Genomic DNA, 11988 nt, shown 5'->3' on the forward strand with positions numbered 1-11988 from the left:
CGGAGTAGAAACAGCTCATCACTAACTCTAGTGCAATGCATGGTAACTTATGCCTCTTAACAAAACGTGCAGAAATGAAGGAATGAGATGCACCAGTGTCAATAAGTACAAGAGCAGGTATACCATAAAGCATAAATGTACCTGCGATGACTTTCTCATTCTCCTCCACAGCCTGATCATGTCTCAGGGCAAACACCTGGCCAGAAGCTCGTGGCCTCAAATGAGAACTCCCAGCAGACTGTCCCTGCGACCTCTGCTGTACGGTAGCCTGAGAACCCGATCCTGAACCAGAACCAGAACCACCTCCCCCAGACTGTGGACAATCCCTCCGGATATGACCAGTCTCTCCACAACAGAAACAAGCTCCAGAAGCTCTACGGCACTTGTCGGATAGATGGTTCTTCCCACAGTGATCACACTTGTCCTTCTTACCGAAACGGACAACACCTCCCGAACCAGAGGAAGAAGAAGATCCAGACTTCTTGAAAGTTTGGGCACGGGGACCCAAAGAACTAGCAGGTCTCGACTGAGAGAAAGACCTGTTCCGCCGAATGCTGTCCTCTGCCTGATGACAACGGCTCACCAAACCCTCGTAGGAACATGTCGTCGCCAAACGCCACACGGTCATGGATCTCAGGTTTAAGGCTCTGAAGAAACAGATTATACTTCATCTCTGAGCTATCAGCAATCTCGGGGCAGTAGGATAGCAGATCAAAGAACCTCTGCTGATACTCATCGATAGACATGGTTCCCTGTCGCAGACTCAGTAGCTCGCCTGCCTTCGACTGTCGGAGTGCAGGAGGAAAATACCGCTTTTGGAAAGCTGTGCGGAACTCGGCCCAGGTGGCCACTCCTCTCGCCGTAACAAAAGGTGCAGAAGTAAACCTCCACTACCTGCGCGCACGCCCATCCAGAAGATAGCCAAGGGTCTCCACCTTCTGCTCATCAGTGCATTGGAAAGTCTGAAAAGTCGTCTCCATGCGGTCTAACCAGTTCTCCGCATCCTCCGGAGACTCACCTCCAACTAAGGGCTTAGGACCCATAGCTAAGAATCGACGCACAGTGAAACGCTCGTCGTCATGGTGACGATGACGCCGCTCTCGACGACGCTCCCGGTCGGCATCACCCCAACGCCCACCAACACTGCCATGAGAACTCTGGTCGTCACGATTTGATATCTACAAAAATACCTCAAGATGAGACTAAATCCCAAGAAATCTTTTGCATGCCCTGATACCATAAATGTAGTGACCCTTACCCGGATCACCTACTAAACAGAACTTAGGCATGCAATTAACTTAATAAAACAGATATCAGAATAAAACTGCAGAAACCAATAACATTATACAATCCCAAGAAAAGGAATCTGTAATTATCCAAAAATATACAACCAAATCGAATAGCTGTATAAAACCCAAACAACAGTAATAAAACCTAGACGAATCTCCAGCTGGCCAACCACTGACTAGCCCCTCCTGGATCCACCCTCCTCGTCCAATCGCAAACCTGCCCCATGGAATAGGGTGTCCAGAAAATACAGAGTACGAGACGTGAGCATAAAACGCTCAGTGCGAGAGTATGAGTATACATGCATGCAAAGTGAACTCCCTATAGACTCGAGGTCAAAGATCAGATAACAGAGACAGACCGGGCCCTGGTATGTAGCATGCTGTGCCGTCGCTTCAGGAGGTGGCTCCCATACCGAGATAACCGTGGAAACGCCGGACCCAAATCGATGGAAGTCCATCCACTAACAGGATAGGGTACAACCCTACTAACAGACATCTCGAAGGAGATACAGCAAGATGCAAATGAATGCAGCATAATATCATGGCATATAAATCATGCAGTCATATAATACATGCAAACTCAGTCAGGATATCTCGAACAGTACTTTCGTACCTCAATACAGTGCAAGCTCTACCAACTCTAGGTCCACGCCTATAGTCTGCTCTACACTGCCAAATGATACTACTATCATTAAAGTGCTCTAAAAGCCTTAACTAAGCTATTGCATACTCCTAAATATTTATAGGGAGCAAAAGCTATACCTTCGTCCGTCGTTAGCCCTTTGATGTCGATGCCTCCAGAACTTGGGCACCACTCCGCTACGACTACCGAACGTCTAGACGACTCCCGGTTCAAGCCTAGGAAGGCTAGAACAACTCGAATATGACTAGAAATAGAGAGGAAATCCGGAATTGGCAAGGAGAAATGAAGCCTCGGCCTTCTATTTATAGACAACGATCGGAGCCTCCGATCCTCGATCGGAACGTCCGAACCTCGATCGGAACGTCCGATCCTGTCATCGGAGCTTCCGAAGATCCTGATCTGCCACGTGTCAAAATATCACTTGTTGATTCCGGATAGGGGTGATCGGAACGTCCGATCCTGATCGGAGCTTCCGATCCAGCCACACGTCATGGATGACGTAATAAAATCGGTGCCTCCGATCCTCATCGGAGCTTCCGATCCCGATCGGAGCTTCCGATCGTCCCTTCGGAGCTTCCGATCCGTCCAATCCCCAATTTATTTAATTAGCATTAATCCTTTAATTACTCAATTAGGGCACGGGCTACTACACTTACTCAGCTTCCCGTACAGCTGTCTCTCCCTCAAGACCTGCAGTACAGTACAGAGATGGTAGGCATGCTCATCCATGCTGCGAGAATACACCAAAATGTCATCGATGAACACCACCACGAATTTATCCAGAAAGTTGCGGAAAAATATGTTCATCAGATCCATAAAAACAGCTGGAGCATTCGTCAAACCAAATGGCATCACTAGAAACTCATAGTTTCCATACCGCGATCGAAGATCAATCTTCGAATAGACAGAAGTACCCTGTAACTGATCAAAGAGATCATCTATCCGCGGAAGAGGATACTTATTCTTCACTGTCGCTTGATTCAATTGGCGGTAATCGATACACAACCGAATTGAACCATCCTTCTTCTTGACAAACAGTACTGGGGCTCCCCATGGCGAAACACTAGGTCTAATATAACCCTTATCAAGAAGATCTTGCAATTGCTTCTGTAGCTCTTTCATTTCTGACGGTGCCAATCGGTAAGGAGTTCTTGAAATTGGTGTAGTCCCTGGCACTAACTCAATGCCAAACTCAATCTCCCTTACTGGTGGCAAGCCTGGAATCTCCTCTGGAAACACATCTGAAAAAGTCACGAACCAATGGTATCTCTTGGATATCTGGCTCTCCTAAGGATGCGTCAATGGCGTAGATAAGGAAGCCTTCCCGCCAGACTCTAAAGCACTTCGGGCCTTCAGAGCTGAAACCACTGGCATCGGGGGTCGCGCTCCCTCACCATAGAAATACCATGACTCGTCATCCTCTGGACGAAACTTGACAAACCTCTGATAGCAATCCACTATCGCTCGGTAGGTAGTCAATAGATCTATCCCAATGATGCAATCGAAATCCTCCATTGCTAGAATCATTAGGTTAGCACTAAGTTGATGTCCCTCAAAATCCAAAACACAACCCCCAACTAGATGCTTGGCTAAAACCTCGCTCCCCATAGGAGTAGAAACCACTAGCAACACGTATAAAGGAATAAATGGAAATCTATACTTCTTAGCGAAACGTGCTGAGACAAAAGAATGCGATGCACCAGTATCAATTAAAACATATGTAGAAAAACCACATAAACTACAGATACCTGCAATCATCCGATCACTGTCAGCCTCTGCCTGCTCCTGGTTAAGCGCAAAGACCTGACCCTGGGTATGTGGCCTCAACGAAGAATGACCCCGAGAAGGAGTCTGAGTAGGCTGTCTCTGAGACTGCTGCGGATGCTGGCGCTGCTGCGAATACTGCTACTGGACAGTGGCTGCTGGTACTGAGGTGGCTGAACAGATGCCTGAGAACCTCCGAAACCACTCGCTGCACCAATCAGCATAGGACAATCTCTCTTCATGTGACCCTCCTGGCCACACTGGAAACATGCAGTGGCCGATCGACCACACTACCCTGGCGGATGTCTGCATCGGCACTGAATACATCGGTTCGGTCTCTATCCACCAAAACAATGCACTCCACCAGATCCAGAGGAAGAAGAAGAAGTACCTCCTGGCTTCTTGAAGAACTGTCCTCTCGGACCCAAAGGACTAGAGCTCGCTGGCCTGGAAGAAGAAGAGAAAAGTCCCCTGTTCCTCCGAATACTGTCCTCGGCTTGGCGACAACGGTACACCAAATCCTCGTAAGTCCCATCGCCGCCCACAGCAACCATACGATGAATGTCAGGATTCAAACCCTGAAAGAAAATGATCAAACTTCGCCATAGAACTATCAGCAATATGAGGACAAAAGGTTAGCAGATCAAAGAACATCTGCTGGTATTCCTCGATCGTCATCGTCCCCTGTCGCAAACTCAAAAACTCGCTGGCTTTTGCCTGACGAAGAGCTGGAGGAAAATAAAATCTCTGATAGGCAGTACGGAACTCAACCCAAGTATCTGCACCTCTAGCTGCTATGAACGGTGCGGAACTCCTGGAAGCACTGCTCCATCATCTCCATCCAATCCTCCGCCTCTTCGGCTGTCTCACCACCCGTCAAAGGCTTTGGGCTAACTTCCTTAAACCTATGCATGCTCACTCGCTTGCGCTCCTTGGGCTGTACCCGACGTCTACGATCATCTGGATCGCCCCAACGACCGTCGTCTATGCTACCGTGACTCTCGTAGTAATCTGCCATCTGTTACATAAGAACAGATAATTAATCAATCCGCTTTACGATATTCCCAGTGCAATGTGTCGCTCTGATACCAAAAAATATAGTGACTCAACCCGGATCCACTACCTAATCAGAGTTATAGTAAAAGCGCACGCAATAAAAGTTTAAAGCGTAAAGAGCGGATAATTAAAATACAACAAATCCAATCGGCAGAATACAACCGACGTTATCACAAGTGTATAATTACTGTTATACAACCAAATCAAAGGTTCAGGGTAAATAAATCCCTACCCTCTACAACCTCGCACTCTCCAAAGCTCAATCCTGCTGAAAGCAGCCTGGACCGTCCAGCCTCAAACCTGCCCCGCCAGCAGGTACACAATACCCAAACACAGGGGCGTGAGATAGAATGCTCAATACGAAGCAATGATATAAATACAAATATGCGCACACAGATGATTTAAAACTTAAGTGAAAACACTTTCTCATGGCGCCGGGAATATACAGCACCGGCTAGAGAGCTACTCCACGGGGTACTCGTATTTTCCATATCAGGGCTGAGCCTACCCCATCCTGACGCGAATCCAAAACAGGATACAAGTCCCATATGGAAACTGTCATACCTGACTCGAGTCCAAAATGAGATCATCGTTCCCTATGGAGACTGTCAATGACTCACATCCCTCCGGATGCAGTCACACGTAAAATCATGTATGTGCTAAGACGGTAAAACATGCTAAAACATGATAAAACATATAGCACATACTCATGCAACATATAAGCAAATATATCATGCCGGCTATCTTGGTCAGTACTTACGTACCTCTAACACTGCTGGTCAAACCTAGCTCTGCTAGTCTAGACTCCGAGACTACTAGTCCAGTCTACTAGCTACTACAATGCAAATATCAATGCCTCAACAATTAAGCTCTAAAAGCCTTAACTAAACTATTGCATACTCCTAAATATTTTTAGGATGCCAAAGCTATACCTGCGTCCGTCGTTAGCCCTTTGCTAAAGATAGCCTCAAAACTAGGCCGTAGCTCCGCGACGACGTCTAGATCACTAAGCCACTTCCGGATTCCCCGTAGGATTCCTATATCTCCCTAGATCTGAGTTAGAAGGCTTAGGAATCGAGAGAGAAGAGAGGGAATTGGTGTGAGAAAATGAATTCTCAGACCCTCTATTTATAGGCAACGTTCGGAGCCTCCGAACCCGGTTCGGACCGTCCGAACTCGATCGGAACCTCCGATCCCTCCTTCAGAGCTTCCGATCGCTCAATATTACGTCAGCCATGACGTCACCTTGCGGATGTAAGCTATGATGTGTGCTCTGGTCCAAATTGGAGCTTCCGATCTTGCCGACGGAGCGTCCGATCCTGGCACGGAGCTTCCGATCCACTTCGGATCGTCCGAACTCCTCTTCGGACCGTCCGATCCTGCTGAACCAATTCAACTAATTCGAGTGCTCTGAATCCATTTCTGAATTCCGTTGTCCCAACAGGAACATACTTAATCATGTTTTACTTAATCTAGACATGATCATGTGATTAACTACTCATTAATCACTTAATTAGAAATGCGGGTTACTACATGCTGGAATCGACTTCTAGACCGAGTCTCACTTCTACATCTTTCCCTCGAAGCTAACCATGCCTCTTCTGACTTGTTCCTGACCCACTTGTTTCTAAGTACACATACAAAACAAAGCAACAGCCGGATAATCCGGTGAGAATATAATTCCCAGTAAAAGAGACTAACATGCTATCAAGTAAACATATCAAATCATAATATGAACTCATTCTTCAAAAAATCAATTAATCCAATCAAAAACTGAATTAAAATGATATGCATGCCTTTAAAACTTCGGGATTATCAGACTCAGATAATCGAATGCAATTCTTCTATTCTTTCTTTCTTTTTTTCTTTTCTTCTTTCTTTGGTTTGGGATCCCGAGTTTAAAACATCCAACAATCACATCGACTCCCCTCTCGAGATGGACGTGGCATGTTTTAATCCTCTAGACTCCAGGGCATTACAGTGAGCTACCCGACAAGGTAGTAAATCGCCTACCAAGCCACTCAACCATAATCCCTAGATCGTCTAATTCAAATTGAATAAATCAAGGCTCAATATGAATGCATATGTAATCTCATGCACTCACTATAAATTCAACCATATAATCAAATAAGCAGTCAAAACATGCAGTATGTGATTTATTCTAGGACACTCGAATCAATCCGGATTTGAGTTAATCGTCCTATTCCATTCCAAAGTCATCTTATACCTCTTCTTTGACGTTCCAAAACTTCAATTTGAAAACAACAATTCTTCGATCAATATCCAAGTCAAGTTAAATCAATCGATAAATAAGAACATCGATATTATACCGGCTCAACTCTTCCAAACTGATCCAAGCTGCAAGGCTCGCAACTCCAAAGACTTCAAATCAATCTATCAGAAGAATTCATAGCGATCAAAATCTATATCAAAACTCATACTAAGCTCGGTATAATACAAAACATCGAAACGATATCCAAAACTCAAACTGACGGCATAACGGCTGTAAACTGACCAAACCGAAAATGCAGACAACAAAACAACAACTCAACAAACTCATTCCAATCCTCAAACATCAAACCCAACACAATATCAACACATCTCAAAATCAAGATTTTCGAAAATGACAAGAAAATCATAACATTTCCGATCGTCGTTAGATCTTCGAACCGTCTTAGATATACGATCACTGCTAACTCATAATCATCCTCTCCAAATATAAACAAATTCTGACAACATCGATAAATTCAAACTTCTCAGAAATAAGATAAACTTACTTCCAAACAAAGCACTCGTCGCTGTGGTCGCAGATATCGACTTCAGATCAATTTCCAACGGACGGATCGAGCTAAAATGGAAATCCCAAAGCTTGGAAGCTTGTTGGGTCGATTTCCATGGTGAGAGACGGTGGAGGGGAAGAAGATGGAGTGGAAAGAAAGAGTCAAAGCCTCTTAAATATCTAACAATTCCCATAATTGCGTTTTTGTCCCTGAAAATTTTGAAAATTGCATTTTAGTCCCTGATCAAAATCGAATCGGCCCTCGACTTCTAAAATCTCTGATTATCTCAAATAAAGTCCATTAAGATAATTTTGGGGCATTACAGATGTTGTTAGAATCGTTCGAGATTCGAGTATGTTGTTCTTGACAGAGTTCTGATCGTTTATTATCTGTCAGTTTTGAATTAGAGCGACGTTCGGATTTGTTATGATTTTTGGAAGCCATTTTCGAAAACTTGGATTTTGAGATTGGTGGGTTTGCCTTGTTATTGTTGTTTTGGGCATTGATATGAGGTTATATCGTTATTGAACTGCTGTCTGCATTTCCGGTTTGTTCAGTTTATAGCCGTTATGCCGTCGGTTTGAGTTTTGATATTTCGAACCATTTGAGTTTTTGTACTTTGGGCTTTGAGTTGTTTGATGTTGTTGATCATATTTTGTATCTGAACAGTTTTGTTTAGAGTTGTCAAGCCCGGAGTTAACAGCATTGGTTGTCGAGATTTGGGCGAAGAATGGTAAAGAGATTTACCTTGAACCGCAGTTGTTGTTTAGATTGTTTAGTGTTTGATACAATCTTTTGGTTGTAGCTTATCCAGAGTTGGAGCTACTGCATTGAAAGTTAAAAGCAGTCATCGTAGCGGGATAGCATTCTCGAGACAGTTGGTTCTCGAGTTTCCCCTTCCAAATCATATATTGCATCTACACTTGTTCTAGCATGAGAAACTTGTGTCTTGTTGATTTTGCTTGAGCTTTTGTTATATGGATATGTTTTATGTTTCTGTTATGCATTCATATTGAGCCAACTTTGATTTCAGCGGGCAGAATAGCCCTTTTTGTTTAGACGTTTGGGAACTATGATTGAGTGGCCTAGGTCGTAGTCATTTCGCCTAGTGCTAGGATACTCATTGAGGAGTGGGATACGTGACACCACCTCGATTGGGAGAGTCGGTGAGTCGTTACGTGATCTCATCCTCGGGATCCCAAAAGCACAGTAGCAATCCCTCGTTTATCAGATTTGATATCCCGGTTTAAAGACATGCATTTCATTTCATTGTTATTGATTACGTTGTTGTCTTGAAAGCATGTTTATTGTTATATTACTTGATATGTTGCTTTTACTAGAATTATCATTCTCACCGGTTATCCGGCTATTTCTTTGTTTTGTATGTGTACTTGGCAACAGGTGGGTCAGGAATAAGTCAGAAGAGGCATGGTTATCTTCAAGGGAAAGATGTAGAAGTGAGACTCGGTCTAGAAGTCGATTCCAGCATGTCAAATAGTTTATGTTAGAACATGTTTAGTTATCGAACTTCATCGTTATATTGTTGTTGCATGTTCTCGACTTTGGTTTGGTTGTTGAACTCCAGAACTCCTGTTTTAAATGGAAGAATCAAGTTTGTAACGCATGTTTATGTTTCGGAGTAATGTATGGCTTGATGTTCTTGTTTTTGGTGATTCTAGCACCGGAGCAGCCAGGGAGGCGCGCCCGCGCATCCTAGTGCGCGCCCGCGCCCCTTTTCGGGCAGGGCGCCGTGCGCACGGCGCCCGCGCCTGATGAGGCGCGGCCGCGCGGGCCCTTTTATAAAAAAAAAATGTGTGTTGGATTTTAATTCTTGCTTATTTTTAATTACTCCTTTAATTAATGTTTAGAACCGAGGTCTCACACAGATGGTTTATTGTGCTTATCTAATCGAGTGGTTGTACCTAATGTTGCGGAGCTCAGGAACGATATTCTATCTCAAGCTCACATGAGTCGATTATCAGTTCATCTTGGAAGCATGAAAATGTATAAGGACTTGCGAACTAGATTCTGGTGAAAAGGGATGAAGAGGAGTGTGTATCAATTTGTTTCGAGATGTTTGGATTATTGCAGAATCTTGAGATTCCCGAATGGAAGTGGGAGCACGTAACTATGGATTTTGTTACCCACTTACCTATGACTTCACGTCAGTGTGATGCTATCTGGGTCGTTGTTGACCGTTTGACAAAATCAGCACACTTTATTCCTTACAACCGGGAGTATTCTTATGATCGCATGGCATACTTATATGTCCAGGAGATAGTGCGATTACATGGAATTCCAGTAAGCATAGTCAGTGATAGAGACCCGCGATTTACCTCACGTTTCTGGGGTAGTTTTCAGGAGGCGTTGGGTACCACTCTGAGTTTGAGCACTGCATATCATCTAGAGACTGATGGACAGTCAGAGCGGACGATTCGTACATTGGAGGATATGCTACGTTCTTCTGTCATGGACTTTGGCTTATCTTGGCAGGATCAGTTACCTTTGATCGAATTTTCCTACAATAACAGTTATCATCGTAGTATTGATATGGCACCTTTCGAGTCATTGCACGGTCGACGGTGTCGTACTCCGTTATTTTGGAATGAAGTCGGGGAACGACAAGTCGAGGGTCCTGAATTGGTGCAGTAGATTGTAGACAAGATAGATTTGATCAAGCATAGTATCAAAGTTGCTCAAGATAGACAAGCCAGTTATGCTAATATTCGTCGCAGGCCAATTCAATTTGAGCCTGGTGAATATGTGTTTCTACGAGTATCACCTTTCAGGAAGGTGATGAGATTCGGCGTAAAAGGCAAGTTGTCTCCTCGTTTTATTGGACCTTTCCATATACTGGAGAAGATCGGAGATGTTGCATATCGTTTGGCTTTACCACCAAATCTTTCCAGTATACATAATGTTTTTCATGTGTCGTTACTTCGACAGTATATAGTTGATGAATCCCATGTGATTCAGTCTACTAATATTCAGCTAGAGCCAGATCTGTCTTTTGTTGAACGACCAATCCGTATCTTAAACAGAAAGGAGAAAGTTCTTCGGAACAAGACTATACCACTTGTGATGGTATAGTGGAAGCGCTGAGGCATTGAAGAAGAAACTTGGGAAACAGAGAGTCGTATGCATGCAGAATATCCTGAGTTATTTGCTTTGTATTTTTTATTACCATGTAGTTGTAATTACAGTTGTTGTAATAAAACCTGTTTTGATATTTCATATTGTTATCTTAATTTGTCTTTAGATGTTATTTCGCTGACGAAATATCTAAAGGTGGGGAGAATGTAGTAACCCAGAACTCATTTTAAGATAATAATATGTTAAACATGATTAAGGGTTGGTAATTAACCAATTCCGGGATTTAATCGAACATCAGAAGCAAGAAATGAAATTTCATTGTCTGGTCCAGTTCGGACGATCCGAAGAGGACTTTGGACGGCCCGAGCTTGACCACCGGGGGCTCCAAAGGTGAGCTTGTTGACTTCGGAGTTAAGGCTGGTTCGGACGGCCCGAACTCGTTTTTTCCAAGTAGGCAGGATTACTCAGCAATGAATTTTGACAAGTGTCGGACTTAGAGCACTTCGGACGACCCGAAGTAGAGATCAGACGATCCGAACTTGACGTGTCTCGCATGCAGATAGTGAGTTGGTTCGGACGATCCGAACTCAGGTTCGGAGGGCCCGAACTCGTCCGAAACTTTTCCTATAATTAGGGCTCATTCGATTTCATTTTGAAATACGAATTCCCGAGGTTCCTTCTTCAGTTATATAGTGTGAGATATACACTTGAGGGTCCTATCGGTTATAATAGAGGTTCTGGAATAACCAAGGAGTGGTTATAGTCATCCGGAACTAGCGACTCCAAAGGGCTATTTACGGACGAAGGTATGGTCCGGGAATCTATTTATGTTTTGGGAGTACTTATTAGCTTATGTAAGGCCCGAAAATATTAAGTTCTTAATTACGGATTTAAGATTTAAATTCATAATAAGAGAGAAAAGATGAATTTAAGAATTTATGAAAATTAGAGATTTCAATTTCGGGTCAGAAATATTTAATTTGAGGATTTTTGGATTTTAAGATTTTAATATCCGGAATTCTTAAATTAAAAGATTAAACATATTTGAATTGATATTTATGGAATTTAAGATGTGAATTCCAAGATGATAAATATCAAGGATTTAATTTGAGAATGAAATCCGAGCAAGGAACCATTTGCAAATATTGAGTAGTTCAAGGACTAAAATGCGATAAGGTCCGAAATTATTTAATTTTAATCCAAAAATATTTAATTTGATAATATTTAGAGTTTAGAATTAAATTTTAATATTCTTAAATTATTTAGGATTGAAATTGAATTAAATCGCTTGTCTGGGGACTGAATTGCAATTAGGCCAAAGTTCAGGAACTAAACTGCAAATAAGCTAATATATATCCAAGAA

Source organism: Henckelia pumila, chromosome 3 (genome assembly GCF_033568475.1).
Source record: "Henckelia pumila isolate YLH828 chromosome 3, ASM3356847v2, whole genome shotgun sequence".
In the NCBI taxonomy this organism is placed as follows: Eukaryota; Viridiplantae; Streptophyta; class Magnoliopsida; order Lamiales; family Gesneriaceae; genus Henckelia; species Henckelia pumila.